At 41.9% G+C, this 21,420-nt stretch overlaps 1 protein-coding gene across 3 annotated transcripts in view; it reads right to left on the bottom strand.

Annotated features, from left to right (window-relative positions):
* NDST2 (N-deacetylase and N-sulfotransferase 2) overlaps positions 1-21,420 on the bottom strand; it is a 146,169-nt gene that overhangs the window by 119,938 nt on the left and 4,811 nt on the right. The window contains exon 1 of one of the 3 annotated variants that reach the window (XM_009277652.1): positions 10,497-10,546. The exons of the other annotated variants lie outside the window; for them this stretch is intronic. The gene's annotated coding sequence lies outside the window, so the exon portion shown is untranslated. Of the gene's footprint in view, positions 1-10,496; positions 10,547-21,420 lie in introns of those variants that run through there. 3 annotated transcript variants of the gene reach the window in all.

Raw genomic sequence — 21,420 nt, 5'->3', positions numbered from 1 at the left:
TCACAGTAATACTGGTGGCTAAACAACATGCAACAATTCTCCAAGAGAAAGCAAGAAATACTTTCATTCTTTACCATCCTGAATTTAGGAAGCCAGTTATCACTGTTTTCATTCCCCCTCCTTCTCTGCCACTTCGTACCAAGACCTACCCAGGCAGGGTTTAAGCGAACAATTTATTTCGCAACTGAAGCAAACTAAGAACTCGGTCACTGCAGTCCAACTCTAGCAGTTGGTTGCTGTCATGAGAACTAAAAAATTGCTCTAGTTACTTCACCCTTAAAACAAAGGTATCACGGAGTGCTACTAGAACAGCTGGAAAGAGAAAAATCACACCTTAAGTTAAAGTACAACGCTTCTATATGTGAACAGACTTTAAGAAATAGAGGATTAACTGAAGAAACATTACCAAACCTGTCACAGGCATTTTCATCTACACTTAAAAAAAGCATGCAAAAAGAGGTAAGAGTAGCATCAGAAGTGAGCATGTATTTTCATGAAGAAAATCGGAGACGCTGCAGGAAATTATGGAAAAGAGAACAGCTGAACCAGAAACTAGGTTAGAAAGGGACATCTCCCCAGAGCCCTAACAAATCCATTACAAGACCCTGGGGAGATGTTAAAAAACAAGGGGCTTTTGTAGCGACGTTTAACACTCCTTTATGCGACACAGTGCATATATTTACCAAGAAGAGTAATGCAGCACGCTGAAACTAAAAATACAATTGCGTACTGGAAGAAGTTAAGAAGACAGGACAGCATTTGATCAAAGACACACAAAAGGTAACAGATTATGGGAGAGTACAAATGATGTGAGAAAAACTGATACGGGTTTATTTCAAAGAACAGGGAAGAAACCACAGAGAGAGCTGGCAGAAGGTATCACGGAGGTTATACTTGCAGTTTAGTGAAAAGCCTAACACAGCACCACAGCAAAGCACAATCTGCAACAAGCATGCAAAAGAGCCGAGTACCAACATGCACGGTGAGTACACAGGAAAAACATCTAACTGGGTACTTTTATGACCTATTTTGTTCATTTTGTATTAATGATAGCTTTCTAATCACTTTATGTTTGTATCCAGGCAACAGGACCAACCGTGCATGTAAGAGATCAGGATGCTATTAATAAATCTTTAAGCTGGGGCAGATGACAATTTTTTACAGAGGCAGTGAAGAATCCCAGGCCTTGTTCTCTCCCCGCCAACTGGAAAAAGAAGACCCATCCCACTCGCCCTCCAGATGATATGCTCTGCTGCAATACCGCAGCAAACTACTCCCATCACACAAATTATCATGTGATACGCGCCAATTCCACTTCTATCATGTGATACAATTACTTCCAGTCAGAGGACAGACAAATATCAGTAAAGGTTGGCAGGAAATTGGTAATTGGGACAATTCATAAACTCCTCAACTTGCTTTCCACTTGCAGAGTCCTGAGAAAAGGGGGTGGACCATGGGCCAGATTAACTTTTCCGCTGCTGTGGATCTGATCTGCTGTCCAACCTTCTGACCTTTGAGTAAGGTATTACACAGTTCTTGCTCTCATCCTGTATCTCTCACACACAGCTTTCAATCTAGCAACATCAGAATGATTTACAGAAGAAAATAAAAGAGTCCTACCAGTAAAGATAAGGTAATGTATGCGAACAGCTAAATGGCAATGGGATTTTCTGGCTCATGCCAGAAAGAGCAGCACACCGACCTCAGCTAAAGAGCAGCACACCGACCTCAGCTAAATACAGAATCCATCCCCTCTATCCAAAAGAAATGCCTGTACACTATTAATATCACAAGATGAAGCTCAGCTGTACAAATAAAACCTCTCATTTCAGCTAAGTCTTCATCATCTCTCTGGCATCCACCACCTTCTCCTCTTCACAACAAAACTCTCAGGAGGGCCTTCAGTGTAGGTTTTTCATAGCAAGCCTGTTGCTCAAGTACACTGGACAGGAATGCAAGTCTGGTTTTATTATCTCCTCTTGGCAGTTAACATTTATGAACAATTAGTTCAGAACTCTTGGCAGTTAACATTTATGAACAATTAGGCTGGAATTAAGAATAAAAAAATATCAAACAATGAAGTTCTGAAGGAAATGCTCAAGTAAGTATTTGCAAGTCAGCATGGTTGAAAATGGAAACGTATTGTCTGGAAGTCAAGGGGACCTGCATGCTGTTTCAAGAGACTCGCTGACGTGCTGGATGACCTCAAGCACATACTTGATCTTTCCCACATTTAAAAAAATCTGCTTATACGACCTTCCTAGGTACCTCACTTTGAGAATTAAAATATAAATACACTGTAAATCCTCCTATTATTATTACTGCTGTTACTATGGGGGCTGGAACTGTCGTCAGCGAATAGGCAGGACATAATTTAATTTTCTTCAAATATTTATTATGCGACAACATAACCATCTGTTTAACACTCACTGTATTTAGTTTCTGTCTTAAAAAACACAGTGAAAGAAAATACCAGCTTCTGCCTCTCACTTCCACATATCCTTTCCAGCCACATATGCACTACTACATGGCCAATATCCTTTCAACCGTAGCACACAAGAAATTGCAGGAAAGCAGACAAAATTTCAGCTTGGATGAAAACAATTCCAACCACAAATTTATTCTCCAATATACCAAAAACAGAATCCCTTGTTTTAGCTTTATTAAATAAATTTTAATTTCAGCATTGAGGACAAAGGACAGGATATGAAGGAAAATGGTGGGACGAGAGGAGATAGATGGCAATAAAGCACTGTGCACACAACCATATGCTAAAAGAGGACAGATATAAGAATATTACATATCTATACAGAAAAAGTAACTTTTCAGTAGCATTAATTTCTCTCCAGTACATTATAAAATAAACCATCAATTCTTAAGTAACAGCTGTTACACAAAGGTGCCTTCGGCATCTAAATGTATTCTGTTTAGATGTTTTTATGAAAAGGCTTCTCTTCTCTCCCTTTACACTGTATTCTTCCATCAGCCTGTATGCAAAAATCTTTATCTAACATGTCTCACGTCTTATCACTTGGACTTTGCGATAATACAAGTCAAGGAGGTAGCAAAAAATCTAAACTAATTAACACACACTGAGTGAATTTGCTAATGAGGAAAACAAAAAAACAGAAGGCACCGGCTAAAATGCACTCATCTCCTTTTATTCTTCCCTATTCCCTCCTCTACTACTCCAATCCTGAGATCATGAACCGCTCCTAACGCACCTCAGCTCCTGGCAGCAGCATCCCTTACCATGCCAGTCCTCGTCCACCAACGCAATTCCAACGTACAGAGCTCAGCCCTAACTGGGAGTATGCCCTAATTTTCTAGAGCTATTTATAAACTGTGATACCACATCAGGTCAGTCATGCCTCTTCTCTCAAGAGGCCAGTATCTGACACCGCAATAAAAAAGGCACGGAGCTCAGGCCGAAAAAACTCCAGCGCATAGGTGAAAATGCATAAGCCAAACACATAAATGCAAAAAGATGCCCGAAGCTATGATGCTTGGATTGTTTTAAACAGTTTCTTTTCAGACCTTCTATTGCTGACAAGTCTTCCTCTGTTTTCACACAATCAAACGATAACATGTTTTAATAGCAATACACCGATATCATTAATTTATTGGCATTTGATGGTTGAATGGATAGCAAACAATAACCCCCTAATATAGTGTCAGTATTTTGTCCATCAACTACACAAATTTGTTGATATGGCTTTTTGCTTATGAACTGTAGATCCTAAATACACGAAACAAATGAATTTTTAAAAAAATGGGACTAGCAGAACCAATAAGGACCTAAATATTACCTTTTTGCACAAAAACCAAAGAGAGTCCATCAACTACACAAATTTGTTGATATGGCTTTTTGCTTATGAACTGTAGATTCCAAATACATGGCACAAATGAATTTTAAAAAAATGGGACTAACAAAACCAATAAGGATCTAAATATTACCTTTTTGCACAAAACCCAAAGAGAAACCTAATCATTTAGGAGAGGTAACGACTGTTTTGAAAATACTTCTGTGTTTGTGACCATAAGCCACCAACTCAATTTCTCTCACTCTAGCTTGTGGCACTGCACGCTTATTCAGAAGCAAGCTGGCCAAAAAAGGTGCAGGTAGCCCTGCCGAGGCCCGGCCGTGCCCTGATGCCTCAAGGGAGCATCAATGCTACAAACAACAAACCGAATCAGGGCTGCTCTGTACCAGCGTGGCCCAGCACTTCAGGTGTGGCAGAGCAGGACTGGATAATACACGGCCTTTTTACGTGTAAATGACAAAGCAACATCAACAGGCTGCCAGAGCACCTCTCAATCCACCCGTATCGGACCCGTATCAGCAGCACAGAAACACAGCTGCCCACTTACGAGTCACGCTCCTGTGGAGCAAGCGTTGAGCACCGGCACCGGCCTCTAACCTCTCTTCAGTTTCTCAACAAGGACAAAGGTTTAGACAAACACAACAGCAGATAGACTTCAGTCCAAAAATGAGATAACGCTGGACTTTGTTTAAATTGAACATGATTTGAGAACAGGTTAAAGATGTGCCACTGTCTGCCTGATCCATCCAAGTAACAACTAGGTCTGCTCTCTGTTACAGTTCTTGAAGATACCTCAAAAAAAAAAAAAAAAAAAAAAAAAAAAAATCCTCAATCCTGTCAAAAGCCTGCATTTATTCTAAGTAGCCTGCCTGCACTGCAGAATACATTTCTACCTAGTATTTTATCATCAGTGTAATAATCAGAATACAACACCTTGTTTTTAGTGGGATATCCATAATTGTTTTGTGGTCTGGTAAGAATCATAGTTATTTAAAACACTTCAAAATTATACAGGACATAAAAATGTCATTCTGAATTTGGCCTAAAACTCATTCACATCAGTATCCTACCATCTGTACCGTCCAGCTCCAGGTATTTCGAAGACTAGCAGAAGAAAGCCTTGAAGACAAATTTGCAAATTAGTCATCAGGAGAAGTAATCCTTCTTACTATCCTTTACACTGAGGGACACCTTAAGCTCAAGGAAGCCGTCTGTCCCTTCCAAAAGGCCTTAAAGGTTTGTTTTCATTTGCAGGATTTGTCTATATAACAATTACTACTCTCCTAACACATAAATATCACATTACTTTTGACCCCACGAAGTTTTAGCCTCAATGATGTACTGCAGCAATGAGTTCCACAGACTAATTTGTGCCCTGAATGAAATATTTTTCCTTTGGCCAGAACTGAATTTGTTACTTTCCAGTATCACTGACAGTCTCCCTTTCTGATGATGGCAAGCTATCTATTCCTAAACCACTACTTGAAACAAGAAATCGTCAATCTCTCTTTTACAGAGAAACTATTTCATAAACAGAAAGTACTCTGCAATGACCATAATTCGTAGAGATGCTGTAATCGGTATGAAAGCTACCGACAATGCACATGCTGCATCTGAGATGATGTTTCTTACCAGCAGTATTACCCATTCTGTGCCCCTGCACTAGGGCTTAAAAAGCAGAGCTCAGAGCACCTCCCTCACAGCTCAACACCCAGGCCTAGGAACAACAGGACCAAAGTCCCACCATGAAATTACCAGCGATACCATCATCGTGAAGAATGATGGTAAATACAGAGTTTTTAAAGGGCTGCTGGGTTTTCTGAGCACATGTCAGCACAACTGTAGTATACTAGAAAGAGACACTCCTCCCCTGATGGTGGGAACAAGCGTAACAGCTGTACAAATTACCTGTTCACTGGAGTATTGTTCTTCTGAACTTGCCATCAGACATAATTCCTACTTGCAGGACGTGAAGTTTGCAGCAGTCGGTGCCTTCATGGTACTGTTTTACAGAATTAAGAAAGTGGCATATATAAAAACCAGCCAAACCTAAAAATTACTGGAAGAGGTTACTTAGTTAACTGACAGAAATGAAGAAATACACTGAACAACCCACTCGGAGATTCTGATACAGTAATTTGTCCTCTTCATCTACCCCAAATTGTTAGAGCGGGCTGAGTAAGGCATTTCCTTATACTTTTCACTGCCATGAAGTGGATCTTCTGTCCCGATCTGGCCAGAACTACTGACAGAAGCTGGAGCCAAACCCCCATCAGTGTGCTGGCTGGCTTCCCCTCCACCATCTGAAAACCTTGACAGGAAGCGTGTGACCCTCTCCCCAATTAAAAAGCCTTGCATAGCCAGCAATTCATCTCTTGCAATTACAGGTGGCCCTGAAATAGATTAAGTAACTTGCTATCCATCTTCAGAGGTACTCTTGTTTGACTTCAGTTTTTCTTGTATTGACAACTGGAAAACATGGACGGATATCTAAATATTGTTAAAGAGATCTGGTATTATCTCCCTGATGTTAGCCATCAGGGCTTCACTTGGGTCAAATAATCTCTCCATTTATTAGAAGAACAATTCCAGATGATTCAACGGTTTTTAAAATATTAAATTAAAGGATGTCTCCGACAGGCCTAATGATGAGATCACCACTAATTCTGAAATGACAGAAGCTTATGCAATGGTTTCGAGTCATTTGATGCTGGCAATGACCAAGTATCAATGACATTGTGTTTTTAGGACTTATGAAAAAAGGTCTTCTGGCACTTTAGAGAGGGGTTACGACAGAGAGTGCTCAATCTGGATGAGCCAGAGACATTCAAACTGGTCATACACCAAAACATCAGTGAAACAGCATTTTTCATTAGTTTTGTCACGTCTACCTAATGCTAAGAAGTTAAATATGACAGATATTTGCCGAGTTCCTCCTTGTCAACACAGCCTGCGAGTAAAGACGGTCCCACTTGCCTGACTCTGTTCCCTCTCTGAAGCAGCAGAGGTACAAACACTGCAGCTACTGCTACCCCTTCCACTGCACTCACACTTCCAGTGAATCTGTGACACAATCCAGTGACGCCTACTTGGAAAACCATCATTTTAGCAGGTCCTGTGAAAAAACAAAACAATAGTACGTGATCTACCCACAAACACTAAGACAGGACAAAGACCTGCCCTGCTTATAAGCTACCGTTTTCCTGTTTCTCGCCTTTCATCACTGAGAATTCAGTTTAACTATCTCCAGAGTAATCTCTGTTCTACTCAATTCATCTGTTTTTAACCTTTCTCTGAAATAGTACTAACTAATAACTAAAAATACTTGCTAATTAAGGAGTCAAGGGAGGGGGGAATAGTAGACACAGCAGGCACCTTCCACCGATGCATGTTATGCAGATGAGATAGAAGACAAAAGCATCTTACAAAAAGGCCTCAAGCAAATGCCATTTTCCATTTGATACCCAAAAATACCTTCTAGCACAAACTACCTAGAGCTTCAAAACGGCTGAATTCAACATTGGGCGCAAAATTAAAAGGTCGATTACAAATCAACACCTCCTTTAAGTTCCTTCTAAAAAGATTTAAAAAAGGACTTCTCTGCATCGATTTTCCCTCTCCCGCCTAAGTTTCACTTCCAAGCCTCAACACCTTGCACAGTAGGTTTGTTCTTTAATATGGAAAACGTGTATCCAGCGACTTTTTCCTGTGGGTGTTGCTGACAGAGGCAGAGGAACGTGACTCACTTCCTGTTTGTTTTTTTAAAATCCATCAGCGTAAGTTCCTTCTAAAAAGATTTAAAAAAGGACTTCTCTGCATCGATTTTCCCTCTCCCGCCTAAGTTTCACTTCCAAGCCTCAACACCTTGCACAGTAGGTTTGTTCTTTAATATGGAAAACGTGTATCCAGCGACTTTTTCCTGTGGGTGTTGCTGACAGAGGCAGAGGAACGTGACTCACTTCCTGTTTGTTTTTTTAAAATCCATCAGCGAAGTCTGTGGCTGTCTCCGACCCCGACTTTCTGCTCCAGAAGATCTGATGCCCGCTCCCACCACCGGCCCACCACAGCCCTCCTTCCCCCCCGTAAAGGGCAGGTGGCTCACAACCAGCCCTGTGCAGCCCTCAGAAATGAAAAGACCCCGCAAGCCATGGGTCAAGCAGGCAGCAACGTCGATGTTCGCTACATCCTGTACTTCTCGTTAAATCTGTATGCTGACTATTCCAAGTAGTAAGCTTCTGGATGCGAGGACCGCCTCTTCCCTTCTGTAGTGGAAATTTCCTAGGGCTAAATGATAAAAATATCATTTAAATACCAATCACAACTCTGAGAACTAACGAATTTCCACAAAGTTACAAAAGAGGCAGACACCTCAAAATTTGCACGCAGGTTGCCAGCAGCAGTCTTACAATAAGGTGGCCTTGTAACAGAGCAGGGGTGAAGCATTTTTTTGTTTTAACACGGTGATCAGCTGATTGTTAACCTCTTTGGTCTCTTCCATGTGAAGACATGGATTTGAACTAGGTAATATGGAAAAATGGGTCTGCCTTAATTATAGTGCCTAATGAACCACTGCTCACGCAGAGATTTTTGTTCAGGACTGCTTAAGAATGAAGTACCAGATCACAGGACTGCTCAGCTACATCACCAAGTGCAACACAAACAGGACTAACGTAACAAAAGATATTCAAGTCTACAGAAAACACGGCAACTCCACTAAGAGCCCCCAAGTTTAAATCCCTACAGATGTAAATTACAAAAGGAGCAATCCTCCTGGAAAAAGAACATGGAACTCTCGATGTAGAAAACAATAATAAAAAGTGGTACTTTTTTTCCCTTCAAAAGGAAACTTGAAAAAGTGTAACTACTGAAAAAACTCTGTGGTAGTATGCCACTGAGATGAAAAAGGAGCCATACCTCTCTGAACTATTGCTTCAGTCTTGAGTCTAAAAGGATTTCCTCACACTCACTCACAAAACTTGTTTCATCTAAAGACTTTGCATGTTAGCTATTATGTTAGAATATATTCTGAAGCTGCACGCTTCTTCACAGGCAAGACAAACTCAAGGTGGTTAGTGATCTGGGTTGTTAGGACATGCAGTAGACGGATTAGGAGAGGGATCTGATCATCATCTATCCTACTATCTGTGGGATCTGCTGCTCCAGCAGTGGATTCCTGCCTGTTTCCTTGCTCTATCTCTAAGTTTCATGGCCTGAAAAACACCTGTGCCACTGCATGTTATTCTTGCAGTTTTGTCCCTAAAGAAACAGGGTAGAAAAAGAGGCTGGCGTGATAAGGAAAAAGAAAATACCCCATCTGGACAAGATGACTGCAAAAGGAAAGGAAATTACTGACTCATAAGCTGTATATTAAGCTGTTTCACAGGACCTCCCACCCGCAACCTCTCCACTTCCTTTTTCCCTAAAAGTGCTGAGATTTATGGGTTTTTCTCCCTGTATGCTAGCAAAGCTTCACTATCATTTAGGCCAAAACACTAATGCTATTGTCACAGAAGGGAAGACCAAAGGACAAAATACAGGAAGTAATTCAAGGTATGACTTTTTTTGCAACTCATTATTCCCCAAAGACAGGGCAAGAAGCCCCAGCGAACACAGCAAGTTCAGCTCCCAAGATCTAGTATTTCAAGGCTGCAAATTGCACATACCACTCTATAACACCAGTAAGAAGAATTAATACGTAAACAATGCTTGCTTAACTCACACTATTGGATTCCAAAAGTTCAATTAATACCAGTAGATACAAAAAAACCCTTCAGTCTGTAGCATGCTTTCTTCCTTATAGTAATTACAGCAAAACACGTATAGATGGCAGAATTAAAAGAACAAGTTTGGGAAAATTAAGTTTTTTCCCCCATATTTTCACTATCCATGTAAGTCAGAAATTGTTTTATTTAAGGGGGATGCATTAAGGTTGTATAAGCAAAATTAATTCTGGTATGTTCTATCTTACGAGTGTTTGTCCTCACAAGCTTCAGAATATCTGAATGTGGTGGTGTACATCCATACACATGCCTCCGCGTGTGTCTCTCCTCCTGCCTCCAATTTCCATGTTAAAACAAAATCCTAAATGATTAATTCCATTACATAACCATCCCAATGAGATCACACGGGCAGAGCTATCACCTAATCTGCCACAGGGGCATCTTGAGCTAACCATAAGTTATAGCAACTATAGGTGGTTGTTCTCAGCGTGGAAGAACTATAAAATGGAAGCAGCATTGCCAGAAGGTTTTAGGTATTCTCTGACAGCCAGGTCTTCAGATTCAGAGACCTGGATTCCATCCAAGGCAGAAGAAGGTGCTACAAACCTTCGTATCTACTTCTTGCTATCTGTATCTTAGCTATTTTATCTTCTTTTCTCCTCCAAAGCCTGCCTCTCCCGCCTAACCTGTTATAATCTAACCTTCTCACGTTCCTCGTGCCATACTTGCCCGTCCTTGCTGGTCATCTGTCAGTTCCCTGTTTAACATTTCCCCTTTGGCAACACAAGCCGACAGAAGCAGTACCCTCCTGATGCAGTATTTTCCATTTCATTAGCACCCAAAAGCCTACTAGCACCTCAGCATGTCCACCATTTCTATGAACCCCATTCATTTCCTAGAATCAGACATCTTTTTTCAACAGCCATAGTCTTCATTTCCCACAACTTACAGCTTCAGCTTCCGTCTCCTTCACGGATCAGTCTGTATGCTGGCCTGCTCCAGCTCACAACCCCTGGATGCCCCAGCACAGGAGCTCCCTCCTGTCCTCTCTATACAGAGACTGCAGAGTCCAGACTACAGGACAGGTTCTCAGTTCTGGTGCAACTCCAGTGCTGACCATATCTAACGGGCAGGGACCTGCAATTCAGGGGAGAAACCAGGGTCAGCCCCAGGCTCACACATGCTCAGTGGGGGTGGCATCTTCAGAATTTCTAACCAGCTCTACAAAGTCTTAAGCATGCTTAAGCTACGTTTATTCCCTTGACATTGTATCTCTCAGCTAATTCTCATGGGAACATAAAAGAGTATTCTGGCTGTAATGCAGTATCAATAACCACATATTATATATATTTTGTGTATACACTTCCATTCTTTTTGATAGTCAAAAACACAGTAACAGATATTCATGTTCATGATAGTTCATTTCCCTATCCCACCTATCCACATTAGTGAAAGACACCAGCCTCAATATACAGATTCTCTAGAGTGCAGACACAAGCCTGCTACGTTGCTTAGTTAAGTTACCACTTCTCATAATTCTTGTCCACCAAAAAAAAAACCCAAACCAAAAAAGTAAAACTACTTTTCCCCTGAAAGGGGAATTGAGGTGTGGTGGTAAAGACTAAAACTACAGTAGAAAATGCTGCAATCATTGTAAGTACTAGCCCAAAAAACCACTCCATGCTTCCACCATCTTCTGATGAAAATTTATGTGGCAAAGTGCTGAAGCTGACTGAGCTCTATTTACAAATGCTTTAAATACTTGTATCATGCTGAAAAGTAAGCTCAAAGTTTTCCAAGGCAAAGGTAATGTGTATTATATACTTTGAAAACATACAATGGGGTTTAGTAAATGTTTATCATTACTTACTTGGGAAGGAAGACTTATGCTGAAAAGTAAGCTCAAAGTTTTCCAAGGCAAAGGTAATGTGTATTATATACTTTGAAAACATACAATGGGGTTTAGTAAATGTTTATCATTACTTACTTGCTGGAAGGAAGAAAAAAAAAATGAAGCAAAGTACAAAAACCTTCCAAAGAGAATTGAATTTTCTCCTTTTCCAATTTGCGTACCTGTATTGGGAGGGTCTTTTGATAAAGCCAGTGGCCAGCCAGCACATGCTATTTAATTATGATGAGCAGCACGATGCGGTGTGATAAGAACAGCTCAGAAGGCTGGGAAATAGCACTTTTTGAAAATCAATAGAATCTGTTAGGGATGGAAATCTTCACAGGACCTCAGATGTACGGACGTCACAGATCTCTCTATGCAATGAACTTTCCCGAGATAAAGCTGCTCTTTAGAAGAAAGTTAAGTCCCATCGTGCAAAGCACAGCCCGTGCAAAGTCGTATGACGAACAGCTCTTCTAACCAGAAATAAACTGCTTTAGAAAATGTAGCTTTTTATTGGTACAGACTTTTGGGTCTCCTTCTGATAGCCGACATCTTTCTCCAAAGCAATACAGCAGAATGTCTGATATCTGTAATCTACTTCAGATCTCATAGTAACAGAAGAAAAACATTACATTCACTGTTTAAACAGCGCAATCAGGAAGCGCTTACAGAAATTGCCACGTCGGGTATCACAACTGGGTGGCAACTGGTTTGTAATCTCCAGTATGGGGCCTTCCGGTCCCAGCACCATATTTCAGAAAAATAGCAGCTGGCAGACAAAGATCAGAAACATCAATATTGATTAAAATTACATTCCAATTTGAAAATTTTAAAGCCATATGAAATTTTCAGACTGCTGGGCTTTGGGGGGGAAAAAGCAATGCTGGCTTTCAAAGCAGGTTTCTGATCTCCTGGAAAATCCAGATTGGTCACGTAGTAAAAGCCAACGTCCCAGCAGGAATGAAGGTCCCCTGTTGTAGGTGCTCTCAAACCTCACCATGCACACCCACCCCCTTTCTCACAAACCATCTGAGTGCAAATGGTCAGGAGGAACAGGGCTTACCTCAAATTGTTAAGAGGTTGACACACTTCACTGGAGTTGGAAGCAGAAGAATATGGTAGAGGTAATCTTATGACTGCCTGGCTCTTGGAAGGGCCAGAGGGCTCTGATGAATGTATTTATTGCTGTAATCTTGAGCCAAATGCCTAAGGGTGACTGCTATTTCAAATCCTCTAAAGCCTGTGAAAACAGATAATCCATTGTTTAAAGATTTTAACTAAAAAAGACCAAGGTTGCAAAGCCTCAGGCAGAAAGAACAATGAAACAGTAGACAGGAGAGCACTTTGCATTAGTTTGCTGCCCACATATTGCTCTGCTCTGCACACTACACAAGAAATAGCAGCAACTGGACCTTTGCGTCAAGAAAGAGCTTTTACTGAAGAGGGAAGAGAAAGGGGATTCCTCTGCCCAGTCTCATAGCTACCTGCTCCCCAATGCACTATACACCAAAGGTTTTAAGCCTTAGCAGTGATTAGTTATGCCCAATATGAGCTACATTAAACAGGCACAGAATTTTTAAAGCACTTGGCACTTGCTCTGGTAATGAAGCCCCTTTAATAAAATGCCTCAGGCTGAATACTTAAATATTGCAGCATTCAAAAAGATCGGTAGTCATTTATAACCTCTGCAGCTAGTACATTTAAAGCACGGTGATGCTGTGCTGCCGGTGTAATGGCAATGCTGACCTTGTGCAGGAAGTTTGCCAAGCCAAAAAAACCACACGGTATGACTTGCTCCCCAGGAGAGAGACACCATATCAGAGCAACCGTGACAGGGGAAGAACTACTCCACTCGCTGCTCTCACGTACTGCTTCCTAGAATTTGCCATTTCCAAAACGAATAAAAATTAACAAACATTTTAAGAATTTTTGATGTGACATTTCCTCAATCCCTGTTTAAGACGCTCTTGGGTGACAGTGATAGGACAAAAGAGTCTTTCGCACCAGTATTACCATCTTGAAGCTAGATTCAGGTCAGTACTAGTCAAAAATCATTTCCTCTTTTCTCTTGTATCTCTATTTCTGCAGTCTCAGTGAGGCCAGCCTTACAGGCAGAAGAAAGGGATGAGAAGCCTCCTCACATTCACAGGATGGATTTCACCGCAGTAGCCAGTCTGTTCTCATAACTTTACATGAAACAAAACACTTCTTTCTGCTTCTCCTTCCTCCTCCTTCAAGACAGGTGGAATCAAGCTAGATGGCAAGATTTTCCTAAAAAATATTACCTAAGGATAATTCATTGTAGGAAATCTAAATTTAAGATTTAAGTGTTAGATTATATACTAATGCCTGTGCATACAAGGTCATTCACATTTCATTTGGCTGAGAGTTCCCTCATCTTATTCTGGCCACCACGAAAGTCCTGGCACGTGTGCTCACAAGCCTTGCAACCACTTCCCCAGCTGTGTCAGCAGTTTCATAGGAACACTGGAAGACAGCTATGGTAAAAGGTCATGACTGCAAAGGAAGATGGAACTCCATACAGCCCCAGGAAAAGTTACAGGTACCCCAACAGAGAGCCGGTAGCAGAGGCCATATAACACCAGTGCCAAAGGGTTGCGAAGACAGGACAAAACCAGTAAAGTTCTCAACACTCATTTTCAAGCTTGGTGCCATCAGTCCCATCCTGGTAGAACAAGCATGAGGTTTCTAAATCACCAGCCATGAAGACCAAACCACCTCTGCATCCCTACCTAATGCTTTCTCCAGATGAAGGCTAATGACGGGGGGGAAAACGGAATCTTGCATTTGTGCTTTACACCCTAGATCTGTACGAAGAAGTGTTTCACAGAATCATAGAATGGTTTGGGTTGGAAGGGACCTTAAAGATCATCTAGTTCCAGCCCCTCTGCCATGGGCAGGGACACCTTCCACTAGACCAGGTTGCTTGTCTGTCTGTATTTATTTATTTTTAAAAGTTTGCTCTTTTTAAGAACTACTCAATATAGACTTTAAGACCAAACGGTTTACAGACATATCCCTCAAGAACAGTCTTGCTTCCAGTGCAGACGCTGTATCAGTTTCCACTGCTTTGTCTTCCAGCATTGCCTCTCGCTGATCTTCACCCTTGCACAGGATGCGTTTCAGGAAGATATAATTGCAGGAAGGGGAAGGGGCCTGAGCACTCACAACAATTTCAGTCTCCAAAGATCTGTCCAGAATAGTATTATGGGTCAGACTTCAATGGCAGGGTGCTAGGAAAAAATGTGGAGGAAAACACAGGAACATCTCTTTTTTTAACAAGGTATGGAAAAAAACAAAACCAAGAACCATTCTATAGAAACATAACTAGTTTTCTGACATAACGTGTCATGTCTTTCTGGTAAATCGCACAGGACCATAAAAGATAACACAGCACTGCTCATCAGAGAAGCTGGCAGGTCCTGGAGTAGGGCGCAAAAAAATACAGTGCAGAACCTGTGACCCCAGGTCTGGTCCGCAACTTGATCAAAGCAACTGCTTTCCTCTTCCCCTGGACGCATCTCCTTTAGAAACGACTATTGCTATGATTTCTTCAATCTTTGCCCTTAGAGGAAATCACTGATATAAAAATTAAACCAGTGTCCAATTAAAAGCGGAAAAGAACAGACAGCAATGAAAGGCTACAGTTACTGGCTCTCAGTCTGCTGGGCAGGCAGCTCAGCTTTTATCATGCTGCCTGTTTCCGATATCCTTTTGGAGTTCGTCATGACCATTGTTAGTTAAGTCTAACCTAGATAAACTTGACATTTAAAAATTTTGCAGGACTGATGCAAAGAGAAGTAGCGTTAAGACTCCTCTTCAGCTTACACCATGTGAAATTGTACTTTTAAGGTGGTCATCTGGCATGTGTTTAGGTGGTCACACCTCTCCTCTTCTCCAAAGAGAGCAGCCCTGGCACTTCATCAACTCATCCTATCCCCAAGGCACTCTGCGGTGTGCTAATACAAAGCATTTGAGCTTGACCGGGTTTCTTACTGATCAACTCAAAAGTAACTTCTTCTCTCCTAGAGAATGATAACATAGCAAAAAAGGAGGTTTGTTTTGTTCTGTTTATTTTAATTTCCACATCAGTTTCCTGATCCTGCTTGCTGAGTGGTTGTGCCAATATTGAGAAGGGTCAGTACAGGATTGGATTGTTTTCTTCAGTGGTAGCATCAGCTTAAATGCAAACCAAGAGGAGTATGTTCAAAGGGCATCTTCACCCTGTTTTCATTTAGCAATGGGAAAAAGCTAGGACTGACATATAAATAAGGTAATTATACAATAGCTCTACAACATGCAAAAGAATTAACTATAACAACCTCAGAGAAACATTATACTTAACACCAACTGCAATTACGACAATCCCTGAACACTAGCTTGTTTTTAACCTGCCCACATATGCAACGCAAGACCAAAAGGGACTTCCAAGCTCTGCCTGCTACCACGGGCACTGTATCGCCACGTGTGGTTAGTAAGGAATTTGTATTTGAAAGTAATGCTGGGCCAGGCAAACATCAATATTTTGTTTGAGGCAAAGCAAGTTTTCCTGCAGAAAGCTCTGTGTTTATATGTTTATGTGGACTTGGGCCATGGAAACATACCCTGTTCCACGCATGGTTACAAGATACTAAACTACAGACACTAACACATGATAACAGCACATTTTCATGGTAGCCTTGACTCCGGGAAGTAGGCTTATTCACATCACGCTTTGATACAAGTGGCCAGATCTGAAACAGGAACATAAAGGAAGGATATGGATGAAAGCCTGCAGACAAAACTAAATCAGGAGACAGTGAGAGAGCTCTGCTTATGAGGAAGATGATTATGACTCAGCCACAAGTAAAGCACATGCGGTTTGAGCTGAAATATTGCTGACAGAATCCAGAACATTTAATTAAAAATGAGTAAAACCAACGAAATTACAAGTAACAAATTAAAATACATTATTTGTAACTGAAATGGAGGGGCAGGGGGAAGCTTGATGTTTCAGAGGTGTTCTGGACAATAGATCAGACATGGAGACTAGCAATTTATGCCAGGCTTCAATGCTGAAATGAATCTGCCTCTTTGCGGCTGCCAGACTGGGCCAGGATCCCACTTTATCCCACTGAAAAGACAGATTCGACATTGTGATAGCTCACATCATTCTCCTGAAAGTGGATTCACACAGCTGATGAAAACAGGGAGCTGCAGCAGTCCTCACCCAAGGCCACTCTGCATTGATCGATGTAATGTCTACACTGGTTTCCGCCTGCTCTTTTTAATACCTCTGAAGCCCTCGATAACTGGAAGGACAAGCAGTTCACCAACAGTAAGGTGCCAATGATTTCAGTTCTGCAGCTCCGCAGGTGAGACAAACGATGCCACTTCAAAGACATCTCTACACTTGAAACAGACCCACACGCGGGTGATGCCCAGAAAAGAAACACAAACAAGACACGGGCAATGACAGATGGAAGAGGATGACATTTTAAGGAGTCAGCCAAGAAACCAACCTTTTCTCCACTGAAAATTTCTGCCTTTAATTAGATTGCACAGAGTTCCCAGTCTTATTGTGCTCCTCATTCACCTTGGGCCGTCAACTATTAAGAGGTATTCAACTTGCTGTGAAATTACATTATTCATCTCAAGCAGGGATCTAGACGCAATGTGCCGCTGCGTTGGGCCACTCCAAGCCTGACCTCACCATTCGTTCGAAGTTAAAACTTCCAGCAGTGCAAAACCCTGACTGCGCAGGAGAGAAGCCTGTCTCTCTACAGGGGGAAAAAAAAAAAAATCATAGGCCATTACCTGACATTTTGACATTCAGCTTGCTTCCAGAGCCAACTATAATCTCAGCGGTTAAGGTTTTGAATTGAACAAAGACCTACTCATGACGTGGTCTGACTTCTCTGGGACAGGCACGGCTGGCCAGGACCACAGTAAGGTCCTGGTTACCAGTTACTGGGGAACCCTGGCTGTTGAACAACTTAACCACAGAGGCAAGGGCAAAGACAATCAACAGCTGCAGAGCATGCCGTAACATTCGGCATTTGCAAAAGCTTTCAGAATAAAGTGCGAATGGCAAAGAATCACTGCATCAGCATTAGCTTTAAAAAAAAAAAAAAATCTAGAGAAAAAGTGCTCTAAAGATGGGAAAGGTAGTTAAGATCAGAAGAGACAAATTTCTGTAAACCAATTATCAGTGAAGGTATTAAAAACGTTACACTGAAAGCAGTGCAGGATTAGGAGCCAGTTAGTGTCACTCTGGGAAGTGTTCAGCTTACCTTCTGCTCAGCTATCTGTCCTGCTGACATTTTCTACATCTGGACTAACATCCTCAGTTTTCATTAGATTCAGTGGAAAAACAAAAAAGAACTTCCAGAATGTGATTCACCTCACCAAATGTGGACATCTGCTTTAGGGTGAAATGAATTGCACCCTAACATACACTTAATATGAAGGGAACTTATAGTGCCTAGCTCAGATGTGGACACTTCAGTTGTAGATCTTCACGTGTAGTCAGATGAGTCCAACTCTCATCATCCAAGAGATAACAGAACTGACTGTTTTCAACGCCCTTTCTGACATGAAATTTCCCATGCACTTTAAAGCAGCGGGTAGGGCTAGAGAGCTAACACAAAGCTGTTCAGTAACAGGCTCTTAAGACAAAAATAGAAATTTATAAAGTGTTCTGGGGATCTTCTAACCTTTCTGAAGTAAATCTCAAGTTTCCCTTCTTTTCTAAATTGATCTCTACTACTTGGAGTCTATCACAGCTAAGGCCTGTCATCCCACTGTTTCCTTTGAGGAATTTATACCAAAGTGATTGAAAATTTAAGAGTTAAGATCTGTTAAAGAGCTCTCAAAATCCACATGCAAGCTCTGATTTTACTTCAGAAATACTGCCAAGCAAATTAGCATTAATTAGAGACAAGCTGAAAGACCGATAAAATATTAGGCTAATGGAAATCATCTGGAACCGTAAGACTAAACATGATCAGAGAAAAACAAGTTGCTCCGTCACATAATCTAACAATCCTGACATGGGAGCTCCCAATATGAACGACTCAAAGGAACGCCATATTCTTGGAGAGCTTCTGATACAGAAATGAAGGATGTAGGAGACCAGAGAAGCAAACAGAGGAGAAAGGGCAGGGTGCTGGGGTTGTACGCTTTCAAAGACACTGACCAGATGGCAGACCAGAACTGCAAAAAGAGATTAAGAAGGGATAAAATTGTCATTTTGCTGTCCCTCTTTCCTCCTTCCTTGTTGCATCAGCTATGCCAACCCACTCCCAAGGGAACTGCTGAATACAGAGGAAAAACATGCATCAATAAATAAAAGCAGCAGTGATCCCTAGCCCCGGAGAGGGTTATGACTTGTTGACATGTCATTTAACACATGCAGTTTCATGTCCTACTCTCTCCACAGTTGTGGAAACCCTTCCTCCCTGAGCAGGTACCTGCGAGCCCTCGTCTCCTCGTGTGAGCTACAGTACTGGGACAGGAAGGTAGGAGAGGAGGGGACAGACTGCTGTCTCTTGCTTTACAGGGAATGCCCAAGACAATCTTTTCCACTAATGCAGATGCTTCTGAAGAGGAAAAAAAAAAAGAATTCAGAATAATGCACTGCAGCATAGGGAGAAAACAGATCAGACTAGTGCAGTACAGCTGTATTTGGATCCCACCAAAACCCCAGATCACACTCCCTCATTCCCATCCCACGCTCAAAACATGCGCCAAAGCGCTGAAGATGGTAACTGCGGCGTGACACACACAGAGCATGGAGACCAGTGTTAGGACCTGCACAAGCCCCGTACACTGAGCAGAGGACAAAACACGTCTCTCCTTTTCACCCTCCTTTGATTCTGGGGAAAAAAAATACGAACGTTGGTATCTGATCGTTGGTAGTTTTAATGTTTAACTTCGCAATTTGTATTTAATGACAAATATTAAATTCACTTCATGGAAAGAAAGCGTGCAGTATTTTAGGCTAAGTCAGGGTGCTAACATTTCAGCCTGAGAGCAGCTGCAAACACTGTTGATATTCAGCGTCTGCAACCCCAGCAGGACGAACAGCTTCGGCTACATACAGCTACAAACACTTGGAAGAGACAGGTATTTCTGAACATCTTCTTGGTGTTGTTAGTACATAAGCAAGCGCTGCGTGAAACTGTCCTTACTTATTTTGCACTATTCATTTTACTCACAAATTCAAAAGCAGGCTGAGTCTATATATAGAGATAGACTGTGACCATCCCTCTCTCCTTGTTTGGAGAGTTTGGGCAGCTTTAAAAAACAAGCAAACACCAATTCCCACTTCTGTAAAAACGGATCTTGTGACACTGCCCAGCGTAAGCCACAAATATTTTGAAAAGGTCTAAACTGCATTTTACAATCTTATCAACCCCCTCGCATTCACTGCTAGATCAGTTAGCTCGCTAAAAATATTAGAGCGGGCAAGAACGTGATGGAGGATATCTTCCTGGTGCAGAAGATTAATTCATCATTCACGTCTACAGATTTCTACTGCATTTTTAATAGGGCACATATGGATTGAGTCTAGTGATCTATATCATTTCCTTTCTGGATATGGGTCTGCACTGAAAAACAGTCCCCAAGCAGCAATTGCCAGAGGCCTGAGACCTTCAAATATCGCTACGCAGAAAGAACGGTTAGGACTCTGATGTATGTACTCCAGTAAATCTCTCAGTGGCGATTTAAGACATAACTGTGCTCCACAGCTCTGCTGGAGATTCCTGCCTCCGGAGCAGGATCAGCAAAGCAGAAAGTCTGCCTGTACCTTCGCTGCTGCACACAGCCTGGGATCTCAACTCCAGCGGCTGAAGCAGAGGCACGTATTCCCTTCTGATTTTGCTATAGTGGGAAAACCGCCAGTGTAAGGGCAGAGGGCACAGCTCAAAAAAAACCCCCAAAAACCAGCCCTTGAGACTTCCAGAGCTGATGTCAGAGCACCCGGAGATCAGGCTGCACCAGCATGCCGTGCCTGCAGACCGTGCTGTTACAGGCCAGAGGTGAAGTGCCTTGGTGCAGGCATAATGAAACGCAGAGCTTCACCCCTTTGCATTATGTTCAATTAACCAAAGCAACGGCGTTCAGGAAAGTCACAGTGCATTTTACAAAGACAGCTAACGTTGCTCTGGGCCTTCTAAAAATATGCTCCCAGCATTAGCCTTCTACCAATTCCGTGCTGCTCAAAGCCTGTCATCAGACAACAACAGCAACTTAGATGTATTTGCATTCAATCGCAGAGACTGAAAAGACAGCTAGAAAGGGATAAATTAAACGCAAAGACCCTTGCATCAGGAACGGCTACAAAAAGGCTAGAGAAGCAGAGACAGCAAACGGGAACATTCACCCCAGTTATTTCCAGAATCCGGGACAGATCCGGCAGTCGTGCCCGCCGCCGCAGACTGCTCGTGTGCTGCTGCTGCTGCAGCATCGCTGCCTTAACAGCCACAAACTCCACTGCAGCTGCCTGTTGAGCTGGAAATTTGATACACTGCAAAAGTTGCTGACAGCCAGAGGCTGTTCCCTTGTCTATAAAATATCCTGTAATAAATTACATTACAGACTAGGGAAAAGGATTCAGAAGAGAGAGAATTAAAACACAACCTTATAAGAGCTAAATGAGACCAATTAAAAGAGATTTGCTACAAGTGCTGAGGGATTTTGACCCGAGCTGTAATCAGGGATGGATACACATTCCTTTAAAAGAGGAAAATGAGCAAGAGATCATGTGTAAACAACTCTGCCAATTAACATGAAATGGATTATCTTATCTATGCAGCTCTGCTCAGAGAATCACTGCATATTCCAGATATACCACAGAGAGATCTGAGATAGGCATTTAAACCTCTGAAACAAGGCTCAGTGATGAGGAGATATGCTGTGGTTCAGGACACATCAAGGCCTCATGTGCATTTGGGTATCTCCCCTCCCCCCCCCC

Source organism: Aptenodytes forsteri, unplaced genomic scaffold (assembly GCF_000699145.1).
Source record: "Aptenodytes forsteri isolate BGI_AS27 unplaced genomic scaffold, ASM69914v1 Scaffold15, whole genome shotgun sequence".
Classification (NCBI taxonomy): Eukaryota; Metazoa; Chordata; class Aves; order Sphenisciformes; family Spheniscidae; genus Aptenodytes; species Aptenodytes forsteri.
This window is presented reverse-complemented; position numbering and strand designations above follow the sequence as displayed.